The 24834-nt window shown below is 47.7% G+C and overlaps 1 protein-coding gene across 1 annotated transcript in view; it reads right to left on the bottom strand.

The window, feature by feature from the left end:
* Positions 1–24834, bottom strand: part of LOC139055666 (neprilysin-1-like) — a 448216-nt gene that overhangs the window by 156578 nt on the left and 266804 nt on the right. The window lies entirely within an intron of this gene.

The following is a 24834-nucleotide window of genomic DNA, read 5'->3' as shown; positions in this document are numbered from 1 at the left end:
CCGCAAGAGTAGAACGGGTATTCTACTCTCTCCAAGAAGGGCAGGGTGAAAAGAACATTTCACTCTCTCGTTGCTGATGGAGTGAGTAATGCATCTCATTCCACTCGACAATTTAAGAGAGTAAAACAACGCTTTAAGAGCAAATCGGCCCCTTCACTCCTGCGATACCCTCCTTAGTTTTTAGAGTGCGCGCACGTGTGTACACTAATGACTATAGCAGACGACGCTAGGAGCAGTCGACATTAGGCGTGGTGACGATGACGACTCCACTCCATTTCACAGGAAATTGTGTCCTGGAATATTCCGAATGCACTGTTGAACAAACCTGTAGACTCGCATTTGAAAAACTGGAGCAGAGCAGGTCGGTTGACACCACCAAGTTGCCTTCGCATAGCAAGCAAGTGCGTGGCGGCAGGGTCCCCCCTTTGCCGTAATACGCTCCAGTTCGCCACTCAAAGATGTCATGGCTAATACCGAGTCTCTCAGACATAAGCAAGAACAGCTTAAGGGTCTGTTCCAGCAATACCAGAACGGTTTTTCCTTGTCATGTATTTGACAAATACTAGCTGCCAAGAATCGCACAATAACTAAAGAATCCACTCGACTAGTCCGTCAAAGCCTCAACCGAGTTTCGACAAGAGAGCGAGGTGCCGCACAGCACCAAATTGACAAAATGCTGCGCGACGAAATCGTACAACTGTTGAATGGTCCATGGGCGTCTCCTATGGTCTTAGTGAAGAAGGATTGAACTCTATGTTCTTGGGTGTATTATCGTCGCCTCCACAAAGTGCCAAAGAAGGACGTTTACCCCCTCCAACAGATGGATGACACATCGGTACGACTGTGTAACTCCAGATATTTTTCGTCTATGCACCTCAAATCTGTTCTGGCATATTGAAGTCGACGAGAGGAATCTAGAGAAGACCGCGTTTTTCACGCCAGGCCCCCTCTTTGAATTTAGTCACGTCATTTCAGCTTTGCTCACTACTTGCGAAGTTCCAGTGCGTGATGGACACATTGCTGGCTTCCTTGAAGTGGCAGGCCTGCAATGTTTATTTAGATCACATCGTCGTTTCTTTACGCAAGTTCCCAAGAGCACTTGACTTTAAAACAATACTAGCGGCAATCAAGTGATTTGCACATACATTTAAACTGACGATCAGATGCTGTTCCTGGGAGACGTCATCACCAAATCTAGAGTGTGCACCGACCTGCAGAAGACAGCCGTCGTCTGAAAGTTCCAGCAGCCCATTGACAAGAAGACACTGCGCTGATTTCTTGACCTGTGTACACATCGCCGAGCCATGGACACATCTATCGAAATCTCACGTCAAGTTGAAGTAGAAAATGCCTCAGGTCAAAGCATTTCAAAAACACAAATGACGCCTGCAGTGGCCACCGTTACATGCAGACTTCGACAAAGACGCCTATGCCGAAATCCACACCGGCGCAAGTAGCATAGGTTTCGATGCCGTCATTGTCCAGAGAAAAGGTACCGTTCAACGGAATGCTGCCTATGCTAGCCAGTCGCTGTCTTAAGCGGAAGCCAATTATTCTCCGGAAGAAAATGAATGATTTGCCTTCATTTCGGGTTATTTCAAAAATGTGCCCTTACCTGTACGGCAGGATCTTCCAAGTCGTAGGCGACAATCATGCATTATGTTGGCTAGCAACATAAATAAACCTTGAGGACACCTTTCACGGCGGAGCCTGAGATTGCAAGAATTCGACATCACAGTGATTTACATCTCCGGATGGAAAAAATGAAGGACGCTTAAGCTTAGGCTTTAGGAGTGGAACGCGACGGTATTCAAAAATGCCTGATTGTTTCTCACGCTTCCCGGCAACTGCAGCTTATGAAACCGAATTGTTTACCGGAAAACGCTGGCGGCGAACGCTATGCACGAGGGCGAGCTTTCTGGTTTTTTGTTCTTTTTCCCGCCCTGCGGCGGGCGCCCCTGGATGGACGGAGACGAGCGCCACCTGGATGCAAGGAACCGAGCGGGGCGCACCGCTCCTGTGGCAGACTGCAAAAAGGTTTGAATTTCCAGGTAAAAGAATTATGTTTCCTCAGATATTCAGATTCATTCGACGCTATCATGTCTGTAGGTGGTGTGCAAGTTGTGCGCCTCTTGCATAGGCTGCGACGGACGGTTGGAGGGATGCTATGAGCGCCGCTTTTAGAGCGGGGCGGTGGGTTGCCCTACCGCCCCACGATGAATGGATGGATGTTCTGAGCATCCCCTTTGGATAGGGGCGGTGGTTTGCGTCACCAAGCCCTTGCTACTATACTGCCTAATGCCCTACCTACGTTAAAGAAGAAAAAAAAAGAAACCTATGAACGCCCGCAACCAAATTTTCTGATCCCCTTTTGCGAACTTTGCCTTTGTACATCTCAGTGTTTTGTCGTTTCCCTACTTTTCTTCCACCAGTCTTCCAATTGCCTCTTATTTATTTGTATTGCGGGTACGTTTATTTTCCACTGCTCTTGCTGAACTCAAGGGCTTCAAGGAGGCCAGTGGTGCCTAAATCGACCAGGCAAACGTCTTCACATCCTGATAAAACATGCTCCATCACTTCCCTAGCTTTACCGAAGCAAGCACATGCTTCTTCTTCCTTCTAATATCTCGCTTTATATGTGCGTATTCTAAGGTATCCCGATCTCCCTTCGAAAAGTAATGAGCTTCCCTGTGAGTTATCATAAATTATTTCTTTCCTGATTTCGTTTTTTTCCTCTTAAGTAGTTACTCATGGCAAGTTTCTTTTCCATTCCCGCCACCCGTGTGATTATTTCAGCCTCTCTCTCAGCCGCTTGACGTTCTTCGTTGCTGTGTTGCCCACCCTACAGGCCGCATACTTGCTGGTAAGCTTCCTAGTTCTTTTCCTCCACTGTGAATGAATGTTTTTCCTGTACAGATACATCAACACTCTCCCAGCCCATTTACTTTCTTTCATATTCCTCAGTCGTTCTTCATAATGAATTTTACTGCGAGCTTCCCTCACTTCAAAACTAGTCCAGCCCATATCACCTTGCACAGCTTCATTCGTAGTCTTCCCGTGAGCGCCCAATGCGAGGCGTCTCACTGTATGCCTGATTTAAAGCAAATAACTGCATTTCGAAAGGTAAGTCCTGGAACCATTACACCTTTCCACATACCCCGGAGCACCTCGTACTTATTGTTTCCCTATAGCGCTGTGTGCTTCATTATGGCTGCATTTCTCTTCCCCTTCACTGCTATTGTGTTTCCCTATGTTTCGATATATCTATTGCATTCGTTTATACATATACCAAGGCATCTATATTCGCTTAACCGAGGTATTTCCTGGCCCTGTATTGCCACTGTCTGTTCACTGTTTTCATTGAGTACCATAACACCTGATTTTTTAACACTAAATTTCAAACCAAAATTGCTGACTTCCTGTCCACAGATATTAGCCAGACGTTGCAAATCACTTTGCTTGTTAGCTAGCAACACAATGTCGTCCGCATAAAATAAACCTGGAAGCTGCTGCTCTACTTCCGTACCCGCCTGTTTGTATGAGAGATCAAATCCGATATTCCTTCGAGTGCCCTTTTCATCCTCACCATGTACATCATAAACAGCAATGGGAGTTGTTCCTAATCTTTAGGGGCTATATTGGCTATTTGTTCAGCGTTCAAATTTGGACTGTCCATTTTGCATTCCTTGCTCTTTTTTCCAACTGCATATGCCACTTTCAATATGACGCGTTTATGATCACTCCCTATGCTGCTATACTCTTTCTCATCAGTTACCACGTATCTCAACTTATCATGAATTTCTTTTGTCATCAGGCAGTAATTAATGGTCGATTGCCTGTTTCCCACTTCCGATGTGATCTGGGCTTCACACTTATGCCATATATTCACGATAATGAGGTTATGTTGCTTACAAAGGTCTATCATTGACTTCCCGTTGTTGTCGGTATAGCCATCTAAATCCTGTATGTGGGCATTCATGTCACCTAATAGGATAATTTCAGCATCATTCCCGAAGCCTAACCCTTTATTCTTCTCTGTGCAATTGTTTCCAGTCCACAAATACGTAACGCCCAGCCTAGTTTTTTTCCCACTCATTGCACCTGATAACCAAAGATGCTCTTTGACATTTTGAATTTAGTCTTTTCCATTTGGCTCCCTGATGGATAAGCATTCCGACTCCCCCTCCCTTTCTTTCCGACGTAGTTCTATTGTGCCCTTCCCAAACATCATTCTCAACCACTTGCGGCTCTTCCGAGTCTCTAAGGTGTGCTTCTGTAACCGCATACACCCCTATTTGTTCTCTATTTAACTGCTCCTCAATCTCTGCACATTTTCCTTTCTGCCGCCCTGCTTCTTGGTGTAGCCTACTGAATGGCGAGCTCTCTTTCTTGCTTTTATCCTTTTTCTGTTATCGACGGCGATGCTCTTCTGATGTTCCCCTCATTACTACCTACTCTGGCCTCTTGAGCGCCCATGGGCCCCTAGAAAGCAACAGCGCGACCAGCTAGTCACCAGCCCACTCCTCCTGCAAGCCTGTAATTTCGTCTGGTTGAAAACCACCACACCTTCTCACTTCCCTGTTTATTTCGACAATCTCGAAACCTTTCTCTCGGCTCACTTTCCATATCGCCTCATTAGTAGCCACTACGACTATTTGTACGTGGGCTTTTTCTCATTTATATTAATGATTTGCCTAACTGTGTAGCGTCCTCCATACAGTTATTTGCAGACGATTGTGCCATTTACAGAGTAATATAATCAAATTCTGACACTCTAAATCTACAATCTGATCTAGACAAGGTAACTAACTGGTGCGACACTTGGAAAATCCGACTTAACAGCCAAAAGTGCAAACTAATGAGAATTTCCCGCAATACTGCTGCGTCTAAGCTATCCAACTATCACTTGAAGAACTCTGTACTCGAAGAAGTCAGTTCCTATAAATACTTAGGCGCCCACATAACATCTAATTTTTCCTGGCAAACACACATAAGCCACATCACTAACAATGCCAACCGTACGCTTGGTTACCTCCGTCGCAATTTCTCTATGACACCCGCTAACTTAAAGCTACTTCTATACAAAACACTAATACGTCCTAAGCTTGAATGTGCCTCTTCTGTATGGGACCCTGGCTTGGATTACTTAACAAATGCAATAGAATCTATACAAAATCGTAGCGCGCGTTTCATTCTTACTAACTATTCTCGGACATCAAGCGTAACATCTATGAAGACTACTTTAAACCTCCCTCTCCTCTCATCCCGTAGGAAGTTAGCACGCTTGTCACTGCTGCACAAAATTTATTATTACAATCCGGAATTAAAAAGTGAACTTTTGTCCGAACCTGGATATATATCATCTCGTACTGGCCATCGGCATAAATTGAGCGTTCCATACTGTCGCATGAACCTATTTTTTTTTATTCATTTATTCCTAAAACTACCAATGAATGTAATCATCTGCCGGCCTCAATTGTTAACGTTACCGATACTTCTGCTTTTAGAACTACTATTGAAGAATACATTTGTTAATCCGCATTTTCTATTTTTTATTGTTATTGTTATACCCTGTTATCTGCACATGCTCTGCATTTAGTGCCACTCCCTTCTGTAACGCCTTCGGGCCTTGAAGGTACAATAAATGAAATGAAATGAAATGACTGTCACGCCCAGGCACTTCCGCCACCGTGCACACCACGATCTACACCTGAGGGGATAGCTCGCGCAAGTCGTCCACCCCCTTCGTCAAGCGCTGGGCTAGTCCGGTAGCTTTCCTGTTTAGGGCGTCAATTAGCCCATGTACTACTATGACAACTTTGCGCACCTGGGCATTGTCCACGAGCTTTGCTTTTGCTCGCTCCATGACAGAACCCAGCGTACACCCCGGAAATGTCTCTACTGCCACTCTTTTATCGCCTTTCACCCTTCTCCACAACTGCTTCTGAGCACCTACCAACAACTGAGCAACCACATCCCTTACAGAAAACTCGACTCTAACCCAACTTCAGATTATAGCAATATTGTGATAAACACAATAGCGGAGCTCCTGTCCAGGGAACTAATCACGCAATCTGAATATCGCTTCATGATGTCCAAGAACAAAAAGGCAGGCCGCTGTTATTTTTTTGCTAAAATACATAACGTTCCGATCGAAGAAATATTTACAGCAGAAATCCCAGGTCGGCCTATTGTGTCTAATAACAACACTGAGTCACTATCTAAATTCTTAAATCACTACCTGTCAAACTTCCCCACCGCCCTCCCATCTTTCGTTCAAGACACGCCGCACTTCCTTCGAATTATCGACGGCATCAGCGCCAACCAAATCCTTTCCGACCACGCTATTCTAGTCACTTTGGATGTTTCTGCCCTTTACACCAACAATCCCATGGGTAAAGTAATTGAAGCCGTTTCTAGATCCCTCGCAATAAATCCCCAAGCGCACGCTCCTGAAGTTTACTTATCGCCCCTTAGGCTATATTTCACACGCTCAACTATTTTGAATTCGATTCTATTCACTACCTGCAAACTTTCAGCACTAGCATGGGTACGTCATTCGCTCCCACGTATGCAAAAATTTTCATGGGACAGCTTGAAGCAGACCTGTTGAAATCCTATTCTTTAAAACCCCACACCTATCTTCGTTACATTGACGACTTAATTATAATATGGGAACACGGCACAAGCACCGTAACGGACCTAACTAGACATTTCAATCACTTTCACCCGACTATTAAACTTACTGCTCACCACTGTCCTAGTCAAGTCAACTTCCTGGACACGACGGTATACATAGAAAACGGAAAACTCAGAACGACACTTTGGCGGAAGCCTACAGATAGCCAGAAATATTTAGACTACATCAGTCATCAACCGCGACATAGCAAGCAAGGAATTTTTGTCGGACAAGCGAAACGAATAAAAAGAATCTGCAGCGAAAACCACGATTATATCCACCACCTAAATGGCCTCAAAACAATGCTAGCAGGAAGGAACTATTCCGAAGTTGCTCTCGATAGAGCTTATGATGCCGCGTCAAGATTGGAGAGACAGTCGGAATTGGTGAAGAAACAGCCCACACTACAATCGGACAGACCGCTGGGCTTTATAACAAGATATTCTAATGCACTCCCAAACATAAACAACATCCTACGAAAATACCACCCAATATTATCAAGTAAGGAGCGTCTGAGAAAAGCGTTCCCGGATGTAGCTAGGGTTCCCTATCGCCGAAACAGGAACATTAAAGACATGTTAGTGCACGCCAAAGTCAGCCAACAGCATTCCCCCGTAATAAAAGCATGTTGTCGCCCTAGGTGCAAAACCTGCAGGCACCTTCAAAGTGACAGTAAAGTTAAAAGCAGCGCAAATTGTTATACACATGAAGTCAAATCTAGCTTCACGTGTACAAGTTCGAATGTGATTTATATGCTTGAATTTTCCTTCTGTAAGAAACAATATATCGGTGAAAAAGCACAATCAATGAACGTCACTTAAACGGACATCCTGCGGACACAGCTAAAAAGCTTCCCAAAGCCGTCGCCGAGCATTTCAACTAACCAGGTAATAACATTGATGAACTTAATGTCTACATCTTAGAGTCAAATTTCCGTTCTGAACGAGAAAGAAAATACGGAGAATCATACATTACCCATAAGTTCAAGACATTGTAACCAATAGGTATAAACGTTTCAAAGGCAGCTGTAGAATCTATTCGCTCTTCTAAATTTCAAGCTATAGGCAACAACACTTAGTATGGTTTCTTGGCGTATCCCTTTTTTTCCTTTCATTTCCTCCTTTCTTTCAGCCGACGTGTCAGACGCTGTTGAGACGCCGGCTAACAAGCGTGCGTTGACACGTGGTTGACAGACTGGTGTGCGGGTGGCCCTGGCCTTGTGCATCATCATATCATCATCATCATCATCGTCGTCGTCATAAGCCTGGTTACGCCCACTGCAGGGCAAAGGCCTCTCCCATACTTCTCCAACTACCCCGGCCATGTACTAATTGTGGCCATGTTGTCCCTGCAAACTTCTTAATCTCATCCGCCCGCCTAACTTTCTGCCGCCCCCTGCTACGCTTCCCTTCCCTTGGAATCCAGTCCGTAACCCTTAATGACCATCGATTATCTTCCCTCCTCATTACATGTCCGGCCCATGCCTATTTCTTTTTCTTGATTTCAACTAAGATATCCTTTACCCGCGCTTGTTCCCTCACCCAATCTGCTCTTTTCTTATCCCTTAACGTTACACCTATCATTCTTCTTTCCATAGCTCGTTGCGTCGTCCTCAATTTGAGTAGAACTCTTTTCGTAAGCCTCCAGGTTTCTGCCCCGTAGGTGAGTACTGGTAAGACACAGCTGTTATACACTTTTCTCTTGAGGGATAGTGGCAACCTGCTGTTCATGATTTGAGAATGCTTGCCAAACGCCCCCCAGCCCATTCTCATTCTTCTGGTTATTTCAGTCGCATGATCCGGATCCGTGGTCACCACCTGCCCTAAGTAGATGTATTCCCTGACCACTTCCAGTGCCTCGCTACCTACCGTAAACTGCTGTTCTCTTCCGAGACTGCTAAACATTACTTTAGTTTTCTGCAGATTAATTTTCAGACCCACCCTTCTGCTTTGCCTCTCCCTGTCAGTGAGCATGCATTGCAATTGGTCTCCTGAGTTACTAAGCAAGGCAACATCATCAGCGAATCTCAAATTGCTAAGGCATTCTCCATCGACTTTTATCCCTAATTCTTCCCACTCCAGGTTTTTGAAAACCTCCTGTAAACATGCTGTGAATAGCATTGGAGAGATCGTATTTTCCTGTCTGACGCCTTTCTTTATTGGGATTTTGTTGCTATCTTTATGGAGGACTACAGTGGCTGTGGAGCCGCTACAGATATCTTCCAGTATTTTTACATACGGTTCATCTACACCCTGGTTCCGTAATGCCTCCATGATTGCTAAGGTTTCGACTGAATCAAACGCTTTTTCGTAATCAATGAAGGCTATATATAAGGGTTGGTTATATTCTGCACATTTCTCTATCACCTGATTGATAGAGTGAATATGGTATGTTGTTGAGTAGCCTTTGCGGAATCCTGCCTGGTCCTTTGCTTGACAGAAGTCTAAGGTGTTTCTGATTCTATTTGCGATTACCTTAGTAAATAGTTTGTAGGCAACGGACAGTAAGCTGATTGGTCTATAATTTTTCAAGTCTTTGGCGTCCCCTTTCTTATGGATTAGGGTTAAGTTAGCGCTCTTCGAGATTCCGGTACGCTCAAGGTCATGAGGGATTGCGTCTACAGGGCGGCTAGTTTTTCTAGAACAATCGGCCCACCATCCTTCAACAAATCTGCTGTTACCTGATCCTCCCCAGCTGCCTTCCCCCTCTGCATATCTCCCAAGGCTTTCTTTACTTCTTCCGGCGTTACTTGTGGGATATCGAATTCCTCTAGACTATGTTCTCTTCCATTATCGTCATGGGTGCCACTGGTACTGTATCAATCTCTATAGAACTCCTCAGCCACTTGAACTATCTCACCCATATTAGTAATGATATTGCCGGCTTTGTCTCTTAGCGCATACATCTGATTCTTGCCAATTCCTAGTTTCTTCACTGTTTTTAGGCTTCCTCCGTTTCTGAGAGCATGTTCAATTCTATCCATATTATACTTCCTTATGTAAGCTGTCTTACGCTTGTTGATTAACTTCGAAAGTTCTGCCAGTTCTATTCTAGCTGTAGGGTTACAGGCTTTCATACATTGGCGTTTCTTGATCAGATCTTTCGTCTCCTGCGATAGTTTGCTGGTATCCTGCCTAACGGAGTTACCACCGACTTCCATTGCACACTCCTTAATGAAGCCCACGAGATTGTCGTTCATTGCCTCAACACTAAGGTCCTCTTCCTGAGTTAAGGCCGAATACCTGTTCTGTAGCTTGATCTGGAATTCCTCTATTTTCCCTCTTACCGCTAACTCATTAATCGGCTTCTTATGTACCAGTTTCTTCCGTTCCCTCCTCAGGTCTAGGCTAATTCGAGTTCTTACCATCCTGTGGTCACTGCAGCGCACCTTGCCGAGCACGTCCACATCTTGTATGATGCCAGGGTTAGCGCAGAGTATGAAGTCTATTTCATTTCTAGTCTCGCCGTTCGGGCTCCTCCACGTCCACTTTCGGCTATCCCGCTTGGGGAAGAAGGTATTCATTATCCTCATATTAACGCGACAGCGTTAAGGAGCTCGTGTCGCAGAAACGCCGGTGTCGTCGGCGTCGGTGTCGGCGTCGTTAGCCGTGAGCGATAAATCCCAGCAGGCCCTTCATGAATAAAAAACAACTTGCAAGATGGGCTGGGTGGGAATCGAACCAGGGTCTCCGGAGTGTGAGACGGAGGCGCTACCACTGAGCCACGGGTTCCATGCTTCAAAGCGGTACAAACGCGCCTCTAGTGAATGCGGTGTTGCCTTGGAGGCGTGCGTCGCTTGCTCAGGCGCACATTTCGTTGCCGCGCCGAACGCTGCGTTGCTCGACGCTCACCGCGTCCTATGCGGGGCGCGTAGTCGCTGCGCCGAAGCCCACTGTCTTACATCCCTTGGCGGGTCGACGGGAACGCTGTCGCGTTCCACTCTTGAAGGCGAAGCTTAAGCGTCCTCCAGTTTTTATTCTGCTCCGCAAACTCTACTAATAACTGTCCCCTGCTATTCCTAGTGCCTATGCCATATTCCCCCACTGCTTTTTCTCCAGCCTTCTTCTTGCCTACCTTGGCATTAAAGTCGCTCATTAGTATAGTGTATTTAGTTTTCACTCTACCCATCGCCGATTCCACGTCTTCTTAGAAGCTTTCGACTTCCTGGTCAGCATGACTGGATGTAGGGGCGTAGACCTGTACAATCTTCATTTTGTACCTCTTATTAAGTTTCACAACAAGACCTGCCACCCTCTCGTTAATGCTATAGAGTTCCTGTATGCTACCAGCTATATTCTTATCAATCAGGAATCCGACCCCTAGTTCTCTTTTCTCCGCTAAGCCCCGGTAGCAGAGGACGTGCCCACTTTTTAGCACTGTATATGCTTGTTTTGGTCTCCTAACTTCACTGAGCCCTATTATATCCCATTTACTGCCCTCTAATTCCTCCAATAGCACTGCTATACTCGCCTCATTAGATAACGTTCTAGCGTTAAACGTTGCCAAATTCATATTCCAATGGCGGACTGTCCGGAGCCAGTGATTCTTAGCACTCTCTGCTGTGTCGCAGGTCTGACCGCCGCCGTGGTCAGTTGCTTCGCAGCTGCTGGGGACTGAGGGCCGGGGTTTGATTGTTGTGTTTATATAGGAGGTTGTGGCCAAGTACTGCACCAGGGTTCCAATTCTGCTCTGGTGAGGGAGTGCGTTACCGGTTGTGGTCACCGGGATCAGGCCACACTCCAGGCCTGTTTGTGCAATTTTATCAACACGCGGATTTCTTTTTTTTTAAATCCGGTGGAAAATTGCCGGCACTGGGATTCGAACCACGGACCTCTTGCACGCGAGGCGGGTGTTCTACCTCTACGCCACCGCTGCACCACCCACGGTGACCCAACCCCCTAACTCCTCTCCCCTCGCCCTTCCTCATGACGCCCTTGTACGCGCCTCACCTTCGACTGTGTCCGCACTCTTTACCACGGTGACAGTAAAACCCCTTTATAATTTGAAAGTAGCGACACTCTCCTGCTCACGACGCTTTCCTCCTCGATTCTCCTCGCCCGCCGGCTGCCCACGGCGCGCTTTTCCTCCTGGGCTCCCGCGGACGGGCCGCAGTATTCTATGGAGGCGTGTTATCTTAGGCCAGTTGCGCGCCCCAGTGGGGTTGAAACTTTTGAGAAATGCTAATAACAGCATCGATAATGCTGGAGGCAAAGTTTATGAGCAGGTTGTTTTTTTCTTAAAGCAATATGAACTGGGTATACCCATGTAAAAGGAGCTTTGAGGCGATTTCTATACTCCAGACAATTTTTCTGCCACATGATCTGACTTTACTTCGTGCGTCTGATCTTGTATCCCTTTGTGTGGCTTATGAATTGAACGACTTAGACCTCTCTTTCAAGGTTCCGTTGTGAGCTACAGAAAAGGTCACGTGACCGAAGGAAAGCGGGAAGCGAACCAAAGCATGTGCAGCAGCGTATGAGAGATGATTAATGATTAGCAAAGTAATGATTGATTAGTGATTGGATTAAGATGAATTCGGGTGTATTAAGGAGGATTAAGGTCGATGAATGTGATTCGGTGTTTCTATGTGCATAAGGAGGATTATGGTAGACTAAGCCGTCTTAATACTCAATGAACCCTAATTCACTTTACCCTAATCCACCTTAATGCTCCTTCATCCACCTTAATCTAGCTTAATACTCCCAATCCTCCTTAATACAACCTAATCAACCCACGTCGCCCCTAATACACCTTAGCCTACCCTGTACGGTCTTAATCCTCCTTTATCCACCCTGATCCATCATAATCAGCCTTAATCCTCCTCCACCCACCTTAATATTTATTCCTGCATTTAATCCTACTTAATGCACTCTAATTCCCTTTAATCTTCTTTAATACATTCTAATCAACCTTACTCTTCCCTAATCCACCTAATGTCAATCGCTAATGATTCATTAATTATCTTGCGTAATCATTCCCTTATACAGGGGTGGACATGCTTCGGGTCATCTCTGGCCTTCCTTGGGTCACGTGATACTTCCAGTTTACAACGCGACGTTGAAATAGAGATCTAAAGGATTTCGCCTTAAAACTTAAAAAAAACTTAATGTTGACTAGCTAACGCTCATCACCTGCAATACCACGGGTACCATGAGTATAGTTTTTTTTATAGATTTTTCAAGGGCCTTTGACCTTATTAATCATGACGTGCTCATTAGGAAGCTAGAACGATACGGTATGCGAGGTGTTGCTGCTTCTCTAATCTATTCATATTTAAGAAATAGGCAACAAATTGTAGACATAGAAGGCTTTCACTCGGATCCATTAGCAGTTTCTTGTGGTGTGCCTCAAGGCAGCATCTTGGGACCATTCCTTTTCAATCTCTATCTAAATGACATTGTAAGTATATGTCCAGAAGTAAAATTCGTCATTTATGCAGATGATACTAGTATATTTTTGTCAGCAAAGGAAACCAGCCAAATAGTTCGCAACGCCAACGAAATCCTGGGTAAACTTGAAAAGTGGACAGAAGAAAATGCCTTAAAAATAAATGTACAGAAAACAAAGGTAGTTTTGTTTCACGCTAGAAACAAGAAGATAACATTACATCAAAGGGTTCTGCTTAACTCAACTCCAATTGAAATAGTGCCTTCTAATAAAACACTGGGTGTTGTCTTCCACAATACCTTGTCTTGGGACGAGCACACAGATCAGCTAACAACAAAACTCTCCCAAGTAATCGGCTTCGTATATCGGAACGCAAGCATACTACCACGCAGTGTAATGATGCTAATTTACAATACTTTATTTTGTTCCAGACTTATTTATTGTCACCTAGTTTGGGCCTCTACGACGCAAACCAATTCGCAAAAAATCCATGTTTTGCAAAAAAAACTTCTGCCAGTTATTGCGGATGTACCCAGGTACTATCCATCGGAGCCCTTATTTCGCAGGTGCAACATAATGTCAGTATCAAATATTTATGATTATTGCCTGTACAAGCGATATAAACAAGAGATAAAAAATAATACTTGTTTCTTGCGCCAGTTAGCGGAGTTGAAATATCACTCTACTACATATAATACGCGAAATTTTGAAACATGGGCAATAGATACTTGTAGGACAACATATGGCTTACAAATGTTAAAAAACCGGCTGCCAAGGTTATTAAATACATTACAGAAACAAAATATAGAGCCTGACAAAATTACTTTTGCGGACCTTCGAAAATACTTTAGTGCGTAGAAGAAGAAAACAAAAAGGGAAAAAAGAATGGTATAGTTAGTGTATAATTTTACTGTACTTTTACTGCGGAGTTATGTGCGCTTTCTGCGGTTCATTTTATGTGCGCTGGTCTCTGGTGGCGCTCTTGTATGGATAAATAGTGTCTTGAAAGCTGAATGTTTGCACTTCATAATTGTATAACTTCAAATTGTATTGTATTACTTGTAATAATTGTATTTCAATTGCAATTGTATGAATTGTATAACTTCAAATTGTATAACATAATTTGTATAACGATGTCTGAATATGGAATGAGTTTTATCTTTTTGTATGTATGGATTTCAGTGAGTGCTGATTGTAACTCACATATATTTTATAATTTGCTGACTGCTACGTGAAGTTGCCAGTGCGGGGGCCTGCGGCCTTGTCAAGCTGCAATGCGACAGCTTTTTCTGCAGGCCTCCGGCGTCGTGTATTTCGGATGCAAATAAAGTTATTATTATTATTATAGTTGCCACTAATTTCTTTCAGGGCGCAAAGCAGAATCTATAATGATGCACTTCCGACTGAATAACAACATTTAGCGACGTCCTAGGGGATGGAGCCGCCCTGGAATATTAAGCACACTGAGGACAACCACAAAAACAACGCTGGTGAGCAGGCCGGAAGAATGATAAAAAAATGCAGTATTATGGGATGCTTTGCTACGAGCTATAAGACTCCTCAGCTCGCAAACAACGCTGTTCTTTGTCAGAACAAAGTTGCTTCGACCAATGTCATGCAGCCACTGCTTCCTACGCAAGCCGTCACGCTTTCCTTGTGGTATCATAAAAACGGCATAACCATCTTCAGGCTTCTTGCTGCAGTTATATGCGCAACAGCCCGGCATAGCGCTAGCACATAGAGCAGGAAACAGCGTACAACGTTCGCTACGCCGAGCTAAAGCGCCGAGCCAGCCGTGCTCAGGAGGAAAATGGCGCGAACGAAAAAGAAAAACACAAGCAAAACTCAAGATCCGCGCGTTTCCAAGGGCAACGGCAGGGAGGCCAATCGTCGTGTAGAAAAACGGGGGCAAAACTGGTTGCCGCGGGGGGGACACGCAAGGGGCGAGGAGGTCGCGCGGCGGCGGCAGAGTTCAAAGAGTGGCGGTACTTTCAAATCATCAAGGGATTTTAGGTGGATGGGTGTATGGATAGGATGGATATTATGAGCGTCCCCTTTGGTGGGTTGCGCCACCAAGCTTTTGCTACTATACTGCCCAATATCCTACCTAGGTTAAACAATGAAAAAAGAAAAAAAAAACACTGAATTACGACGCCAAAATTTTCTGCTCCCCTATTGCGAACTGTGCTTTTATACGTGTCCGTCTTTTGTCGTTTCCCTACTTTTCTTCCACCAATCCTCTAGTCGCCTTTTACTAATGTCTATTGCGGACATGTTTGCTGTACCACTGCTCCCTCTGAACCCAAGGGCTTCAAGGAGGCCAGTGGGGCCTAAATCGACCACTGGGTAGACGTCTTCACATTCTAATAAAACATGCTCCGTAGTTTCCCTAGCTTTACCGCAGCAAGCACATGCTTCTTTCTTGACAGAGGTGACAGAGGTAATTGGCGCCTTCTATGAGGAGAGCAGAGCATAAAATCCGTTTCCCTTGCATGGCCTCGTAGATCGTCGCGCGCCTGCGCGCCGATCCAGGATGACCTAACCCCAGGGTGACCCAACCCCCTAACTCCTCTCCCCTCGCCCTTCCTCATGACGCCCTTGTACGCGCCTCACCTTCGACTGTGTCCGCGCGCACTCAGCGGCCCACCGCCAGCTTAACCCACTGCTTGACGTTTCATGTTTTGTTATCTGCTGTTATCGGGAAGCGTGCGCTGCTTTGCGTTGACCGGCTTGGGTGGTTTCGTCAATTTCGTGGTCCTGGATAGCTGTGTGCTTGTCCTCCGCGATGTTTCACCCATTTCACGACTCGTACCGCTCGTGCATCATGCAGTGGTGCACGAATACCTCAATAACAAGCCCTGCAGGGTTGTTCCGGGTGTCTAAAGAAAACAGGGGAGCGCGCAGACCCAAGGACATCAGAACGCGCATCAGAACACAGCCCTGTCCATGTGTGGGCTCCGTGACCCTCCGGACGTCGTTGCGCCTTGATTGTGCTACGCTTCCCTCTTACCGGTAGAGAAAGCTGACAAATAGATGTACCTCCTCATTGTCACCTGGTTTATGACTTGTGTTTTTCTGTGCCAAGTCTCATTCTGCAACTTCAGTAACTTAGCTTTCCATTCCGCCCTCAGTGCTTTTTCTGTGTGTCACGTTCTACAAACGCATAACAGCTAAAAAATTACTGTTCGTGTTTGTGTATTATCTCAGTAATCGCCGATGGGAAAACCGCGCGAACAACCTTCATGTGTAGACATGATACGCTTTTTTCTTTCTTCTGGAAAGCATGAGCATTGCAAGGGTCCTAAATGCACATTTTTGCAGTTTGTGTTTATTATACAAAGGAGTGCCCAGTCGGTACGACTTTGTGCCTTAAGTGACGTAATTTTACTGCTAAGGATTGCATTCTGGGTGAAAGCAAAGTCGTGTTGATGGCTTATTTTACCTGGTCTTTGAGGAATAGGCCTTTCTGCGAATGTTTTCTATGTGCTGCTGCAAAAGCTTACTACCTTCTGTTCCCCCTTGCCACCGTTATTAAAGTTGTGGCCAAGTGCACAGTAATGTGATAATGTGTATTTCAGTTTTTAGTACAAAGTTATTTTTGTTCTGCCATGTCTTTTTCATTTTGTTCAGTAGTAATGAGCATGTCACGCATTTCATATACTTTCGTGCAGGTTCATAAGTAAGCTCTTTTTTTTGGTATGGCTGTCAATCAAACAATGTTAGCATATTATTCTATTTTTAAAATATTTTGCGTGTCATTGTTTTTGCCATTACCAGTGAGTTTTCCCATTCTTTAGTTGTCATGACTTGTCATACGCGTTGTTACGTTTCGCCTACGACGCGCGGTAAAGCCGGCGCGGATGCAACGTACGCCGGAGCTTCGTTCAAAGCGGCGGACATTTTGGCCCGTTCGGAGCGGCCGCGACGCATCCCCGCCGAGCGCGTCCCGGCATGTTCAGTGCCACGTGTCTTTGTGTGTGCGTGTGTGTGTGTGTGTGTGTGCCCACGCTTGTCAAAGCGCGGCAGCCGGGGAGAGGAGCTCCCCAAGTGTGAAGCGAGGAGGTCTGACCGGCGCCGGCCCGGCTGATGCGTCACTACACTCGTCTCTACATGTCTCAGTCCGTCCGTGCCTCGCTGTCACGTGGTGTCGTCCCGTGACCTTCCTTCTTGCCCGCGACGCCAAGAGTATAAGAGCAGCTGCCCCCGGACGCCAGGAGAGAGGCTCCGATTTCTTCTGTTGAGTAACGTGCTCTCCCGTCTCTCCACTTCGGTCGACCTGACCGGCCGCTCTTTTGCGATGCTAGAATAAACAAGTTGTTCTGTTAGCAGTCGTCTCATGCTTTGCCAGGACCTTCGGATGCTTCCAGTGGTGCCCCAGGCCGCCAGGCCAACGCTACCCTTGGGGCTTGCGACCCATTTGCAACAACGGGCGCCAGCGGTCCGATTGCAATAACGGGTGTCAGCACGGAGGTTCCAACAGCTGGTGGCAGCGCTGAGATTCCAACAGCTGGTGCCATCGGTGAGGTTCAAACAGCTGGTGGCAGCGCTGAGATTCCAATAACCGGTGCCATCGGTGCGGTTCCAACAGCTGGTTGCCAGCGGTGAGATCGCGACAACGGAGGCCAGCAGCGAAGATATGCGGTTGACTGTATGCTGAGCAGCACAACGACCATCCGGGAGTAGTGCAACGAGCCCTGTGTGATGACTGGTTGCCTGCAGCGGAACGACTGCGCTGAATTCTTGGCTGCGAGGTTTGGTGAGTGCGGGACTTTCTTCTTCTGAGGTTTGCCAGGCTTTTGTTAGTGTCAGAAACAGAGCTGGTAATTGTGGTTGTCGTTGCTGCTGGGTTAATTGCGGCAAGACAATAGTAGGCAGTAGAGAAAGCAGCATTCAGAGCAGCCATGGATTTGAAGTCGTTGCGCAAACCGAAATTGTTGGAGCTTGCAAGAGAGTTGGGTCTGGATGTCTCAGACAAACTCAGAAAACCAGAACTGCTAAGGGCTATTCTTGAGTTAGGAGCTGAGGATGACGAGCTGTCGGAATGCCTTGAGACCATTCAGGAGAGGGAGACGGCAAAAAGACAGGAACGCGAACTTAAAGAACAGCAACAGCGAGAGCAACTAGAGAAAGATGAGCGTGAACGTATAGAACAGACAGAACGAGAGCAACAAGAGAAAGAAAAAGAGCGAGAGCAACAAGAGAAAAAAGAAGAGCTTGACCGTCAACACGCTTTGGAAATGAAGCGTCTCGAGGTAGAGATGGAACGCGCTCGTACTGGAAGTCAGGCACACGGTGCAGGAGAACGAGTATTGTTCAAAATGACTGACCTGATGCGGCCGTTTAAGCTTGGAGAGGACATTGGTTTGTTCCTGGTTAACTTTGAGCGAACGTGCGAGAAGCAGGGGTTCTCTCGGGAAACGTGACCACAGCGCTTGCTCACTTTGTTACCCGGCGAGGCGGCCGACGTAGTCGCTCGCTTGAATAGAGAGGAGGCCGAGGATTTCGACCAAGTGAAATCGAGTCTGCTAAAAAAGTACAGGCTGTCAGCGGAGGCGTTCCGTCGGAAGTTTCGAGAAAATGAGAAAGGCAAAAGTGAGTCGTATACAGAGTTTGCCTACAGGCTTATGTCAAACATGCAGGAGTGGCTCAAAGAAGAGAAAGCGTTTGGTGTCAACGAGAAAGTTCTGCAGTGTTTCGGGCTGGAACAGTTTTATAGTCGGTTACCTGAGAACGTGCAGTACTGGGTCTTGGACAGGCCAGACGTTAGTACGGTGGCTAGAGCTGCTGAGCTAGCCGAAGACTTTGTGACGCGTCGGGCTGGCGGAGCTAAGGACGGTCAAAAGGGTGAATTTGGCTCCAAGTTTGAGAGGCCGAAGTTCACGCCCACGAGAGCAAAGGGGGACACACGTAGTGCGGATGCGAGTGAAAGCAGTCCGACCGAACGTAAGGAGACGGCGGCAGCCGAAGCCGAACGCAGAAAGCGGTTCGAGGCGAGGCAAGCGCGCGTGTGTTATACGTGCCAGAAGCCGGGTCACTTTTCGGCGCAGTGTCCGGAAACAAAAACAAAAGTCGTGTTTTTGTCATTATGCAGCACTGACGAGAACATGAAGCTTCTCGAGCCTTACATGCGAGACCTCCTCGTGAACGGGAAAGAGTGCCGAGTGCTTCGCGATTCCGCAGCTACGATGGATGTAGTTCACCCCTCTTACGTAGAACCCGATATGTTCACGGGCGAGTGCGCATGGATCAAACAAGCCGTGGAAGCTCATAGCGTGTGCCTGCCCGTAGCAAAAGTGCTTATTGAAGGACCTTTCGGAGCACTTGAGACGGAGGCGGCAGTGTCATCTATGCTGCCCCCCCCCCCCCCCCCCCCAGTACCCGTACCTATTTTCGAACAGGTCCGATCACCTCCTGCGCGAGAAGGGGCTTTTGTTTCGTGAGGCTAGCGTTCAGGCCTTAACCAGATCGAAGGTTCCGGAGCTCGCTGCAAAGGCGGTAGTTGCGGGGCCGACGTTGTCGAACGATGAGAAAGGGTCAGAGGCGCAGTAAGCTGATATTCAGAGCACGCCCGAACTGAATAAAATTGAGCCTGTAGCGTTAAAGGCACCAGATACTGGAGAGGAAATTCCCGATACGGGAAAGTTAGAAGAGCTATCTGCAGATTTGCTCATCGTGCCTACGTCAGACGGACTTAATAGGTTGCTAAAAGTCAGCCGGTCGGCTTTGATAGCCGAGCAAAAGAAGGATGGCAGCCTAGAAAACATACGCTGCATTGTCAAGGAAGGTATCGCCAAGAAAAATGCTCGCTTTGTGGAAAGAGGTGGGGTCCTGTACCGGAAGTATCTAGACCGCAGGGGAGTGGAGTTCGATCAGCTGATCGTGCCTCAGTGCTACCGTCAGGATCTGTTGCGCTTGTCGCATGGGGGTTCGTGGTCCGGACACCTAGGAGTTAAGAAAACTAAGGACCGTCTCTTGCAAGAGTACTATTGGCCAGGGTGTTTTCGGGACGCAGACCACTTTGTGAAGACATGTGACACCTGTCAGCGGGCGGGCAAACCAGGGGACAAATCGAGGGCGCCGTTGAAGTTGGTACCTATCATTACGGAGCCTTTTAGACGGCTCGTTATTGATACAGTGGGACCTCTGCCGGTAACAGCCGCGGGGTACAGACACATTTTGACTGTGATCTGCCCAGCGACAAAGTTCCCTGAAGCAGTGCCGCTTAAAGAACTCAGCTCAGTTGAGAATATCAATTCACTACTGTCCATATTTGCGCGAGTTGGTTTTCCTGCGGAAATCCAATCAGATCAGGGCACAGTGTTTACTAGCGCTTTGACGACAGCCTTTCTCGAAAGGTGCGGGGTAAAGCTGTTACACAGCTCAGTGCACCACCCCCAGTCGAATTCCGTAGAGAAGCTCCACTCCGTCATGAAGCGCGTGTTGAGAGCATTGTGGTTTGAACAACAAACTGACTGGGAGCTGTTTCTGCCTGGAATGATGTTTGCATTGAGGACCGCGCCGCCTGCTGAGCTAGTGTAGGGTCGCTCGCTGCGATCTCAGCTTCGCATGCTTCGAAACGGATCACTGCCCTCTCCAAAGGCTGCAGACCATCTGTTTCACAAATGGCCGCCTCCTGCGCTGGAGCCTCGCTTTGCAACAACATTCTTTTGAGGTGCGTTACAAAAAGGGGAGTCTCAACGGTAACGCCGATGGCTTAAGTCGAAGCCCCTAACGTGGGAATCAGCCTCAAAATTGTTTGTTATTGATGTTTTTCTTCCTGAGGCAGGATTTTTAACATATTGCTTTTGTGTAGTGTTTCAAAGTGATGATGTGCTTTCCAGTGCAATTTTCCGATTTGTGGACGCGTTCTGAGTGCTGCTATAGACTACTGTCAGGAACTAGGCAGTAGTATAAAAGGGGAAAGAGCCTGGCATGGCTTAGTGAGGGTTGTGCCGTGCTTGCTGACTGAGCGGCTGAGTTTCGGCGCAGTTCTAACGCTTGCTGGGTAACGAGAACAAAAATGGCAACTCTCCCGAAGTCACTTTGCAGTGTCCTGTGTGAACCTGAACGTGAGAACGAGGCCTTCTCGGTGCGCTGCGCTCAAGAAACGCCGAGGGACGACCGACTTCGGTTATGAGCATCATCGAGCGACATCCCTCCGGACAGCGGATGCAGTCCCCTGACCATCGGGATCTCCCTCCCCCGGCGGGGCGGTCTGTTACGTTTCGCCTACGACGCGCGATAAAGCCGGCGCGGATGCAACGTACGCCGGAGCTTCGTTCAAAGCGGCGGATATTTTGGCCCGTTCGGAGCGGCCGCGACGCATCCCCGCCGAGCGCGTCCCGGCATGTTCAGTGCCACGTGTCTTTGTGTGTGCGTGTGTGTGTGTGTGCCCACGCTTGTCAAAGCGCGGCAGCCGGGGAGAGGAGCTCCCCAAGTGTGAAGCGAGGAGGTCTGACCGGCGCCGGCCCGGCTGATGCGTCACTACACTCGTCTCTACATGTCTCAGTCCGTCCGTGCCTCGCTGTCACGTGGTGTCGTCCCGTGACCTTCCTTCTTGCCCGCGACGCCAAGAGTATAAGAGCAGCTGCCCCCGGACGCCAGGAGAGAGGCTCCGATTTCTTCTGTTGAGTAACGTGCTCTCCCGTCTCTCCACTTCGGTCGACCTGACCGCCCGCTCTTTTGCGATGCTAGAATAAACAAGTTGTTCTGTTAGCAGTCGTCTCATGCTTTGCCAGGACCTTCGGATGCTTCCAGTGGTGCCCCAGGCCGCCAGGCCAACGCTACCCTTGGGGCTTGCGACCCATTTGCAACAACGGGCGCCAGCGGTCCGATTGCAATAACGGGTGTCAGCACTGAGGTTCCAACAGCGTGCTCCAGTTTTGTGCAATATCTCAGTGCATATATCAGAAGCTCGGCTACATTTTGGTCTTGAGGGCGTTATATAAAACTCTTGTTTTTTATGTGTGTGTATATGAAATGTCCCTGGCGTTATCTAGCGTTTTTTTATTATTTCACTGTCTGTGAACTTTTGTGTTTAGTACTCATCTATATGTCATGCACCTTTCACTTTTGTTCATTTTTTTAGCGTGTATCACACCACGTTATAAGAAAAATCTTTGTTTTCGGAAACAAAGTCAATAGAGCGAGACCAATGCTCTGTTGTGTTGGAAGTGGATTTTTTTATGTTTCGGCACATGCCGGTATAAGTATGGGCAAGACTGCGTGCGTGCCAACTCTTAGCCCACGGCGCACCGCGCGCATTGGCATTGCTTGCGAGCTGGCTCGTGGTGCGCCGTAGTGCGCGCGCGATCAGAAAAAAAAAAAAACCCAGAACGCGCCGCGTACAGGCAAAAACAAAAGTAAGCGGCGCGTGCGGCACAGGGGAAAGGGAATGGAGCAGGTCGGCATAATAAAAACGAAAAGATAAAAGCGCCAGGGGGAGGAGGCGCCGCGCGGCTGCTGTTCCTGTTGCCACGATAACGTAAACAATCGTGTGTGCTACCATTTTGCTGGAGCATCGCCCTCCTGTTAGGGCCGTAACTGAAGGGGACCTTGGCGTTAGCTTCGAAACAGCGTCTGCTTGAAACTAGCCAATGGCAGTCATGCGGAGATTTACCCCTGGCCGCCTGGTTCGGAATGATTCGGCGCCCTATTTTCTGCAACACAGGGTCCTTAACACTGTCGCGTTAACAATCTAATCCCGAGTGCCTGTCTCGAGACCCCATCGACCCGCCGCCGCATGACGAACAAGACGATGAGATGTTCCTGGAAGCAGTTAGCACAGACGACTTCACCAAACAGCGACGTATTGACTCGGAGCTAAGAACCCTTATAGAGTACTCGGGAGAGAAGCCGCACTGTGTCCGTGTTTAAGGGTGAATTGTAGTCGTTTTCGCTACAGAAGCACGTCCTCGTAAAGAAGAGCTTCTCCTCAACTTTTTGTTGTGGCCTCAGCATTGCGATCTAGAAGTTCTGCACGCCCTGCATGATGATCTGACAATGCAGTACCTCAGGTGTTCAGGTACGCTTGAAGGGACACAACACAAATATTGTTGACGGCGCCTTATTGCCCACGTCGCCCGTTACATAAAGACATGCAGAGATTGTCAGTGACTAAGACACCGCCAACAACACTAGCTAGATTGCTACGGCCAATGAAACCTCCTTGCCGACCGTTCCAACAAATCGGTATGGACTTCTTGGGGCCCTTCCCTATGTCAGCATCTGGCAATAAGTGGACCGTCGTGGCGACTGAGTACCTCACCTGGTATACAGAAACGAAAGCGCTGCCAAAAGGTGCGGCGGCCGAAATCGCGAAATTATTGGTAAAAAAATTGCATGCGGGTTAGCTCAGCTATCCATGGATATGCGAAGCCAACGTTTGGTTTAGACTGGTTAAGTCTTGGTTTCACTTAGTTAACGTTTGATTTAGCTGTGATTATTATACCTAGGTATGCAATCATCGTTAAGCTAGATATGACGGCTGTGCCTAGGTCGCTATGGTGTTAGGCTGCTGAGCACGAGGTCGCGGGATCGAATCCCGGCCATGGCGGCCGCATTTCGATGGGGGCGAAATGCGAAAACACCCGTGTACTTAGATTTAGGTGCACGTTAAAGAACCCCAGGTGGTCGAAATTTCCGGAGTCCTCTACTACGGCGTGCCTCATAATCAGAAAGTGGTTTTGGCACGTAAAACCCCATAATTTTTTTTTGTGCCTAGGTCAGTGGCTATACATGACTGCGATTACGTTTCGATAGATACGTATCGTTCGACGCTGGGACGCCTGTTCTACCACAAGGAAAATTCAATTGCTAGACACGCAAAGAGACGCCGCGAACATGCGCAGCATCGAAGCACAAACGGACAGAGCGCGAACGCGATCGCTCCATTGATCTCAACGGCGCGACGCCGGTTGCATTCCGGACCCTCTCCAGTGAAGCAGTTCGCCGGGCGATATCCGCGGGGTGGTCAGACGCGGCTTGGCGACGATAGCTCAGTCTCCCGCGCAACGCTCTCATCCATCGCTAAGCTCGCACTGACTAGGCGAGCGCGGCGCTCCTCTTAGCCAAGCGCTAAGAGGAGCGCAAGAGCTTGGTAGCTAGAGCTTGGTGGCGCAACCCACCGCCCCGTTCCAAAGGGGACGCTCATAACATTCATCATCATCATTCTTCATCATCGCTCGGCGAGTCAAGTGGTCAGGCGGCGAAGCAGTCACGGAGAGCGCATGCGCCAAGCTGGTGGCCACGGCAGCTGCTAGCGCACGCGGCGGCACCGGAGCTCGGCGCAGCGATTCAAGTGATGCGTTGCTAAGGCTACAGTGCAGCTGCGGTCAAATGAAGGTCAAATTCGCGGCGACGGCGAAACTAGGCTCGCCGAGGTTAGTAAAGCTTTCGTTTTAAAACATGCTGCTGTGACATGGTGCCTGCTAAGTTCTCATCAACGAGAGTCTAACGGTTTTTACACCAGAGCTTACTCAAGCCAACCTGCAATATAGCCAGACAAGTCAATGGAGGAAAATCTCCTATAAACTACAGACAAACGGTCTAGTGGAACGGCTGAACGCTCACCGACATTTTACGTTTGTACGTCGACGCCGAACACAAGACGAGAGATGCCATCCTTCCGCATATGCAACTTTCGCTTAGAACACGGCAACGCAAAAACGACGCAAGACATGCTGTTCAAGCTCGTTTAGGGCACGAACGCGACAACTATCGACGCCATGCTGCTGCACGTCACTGCCAAAGATAATCTCGACGTCGCC

Source organism: Dermacentor albipictus, chromosome 2 (assembly GCF_038994185.2).
Source record: "Dermacentor albipictus isolate Rhodes 1998 colony chromosome 2, USDA_Dalb.pri_finalv2, whole genome shotgun sequence".
NCBI classification, from domain to species: domain Eukaryota; kingdom Metazoa; phylum Arthropoda; class Arachnida; order Ixodida; family Ixodidae; genus Dermacentor; species Dermacentor albipictus.
Note: the sequence above shows the minus strand (reverse complement) of the source record. Positions and strands in the feature narration are given on the sequence as shown.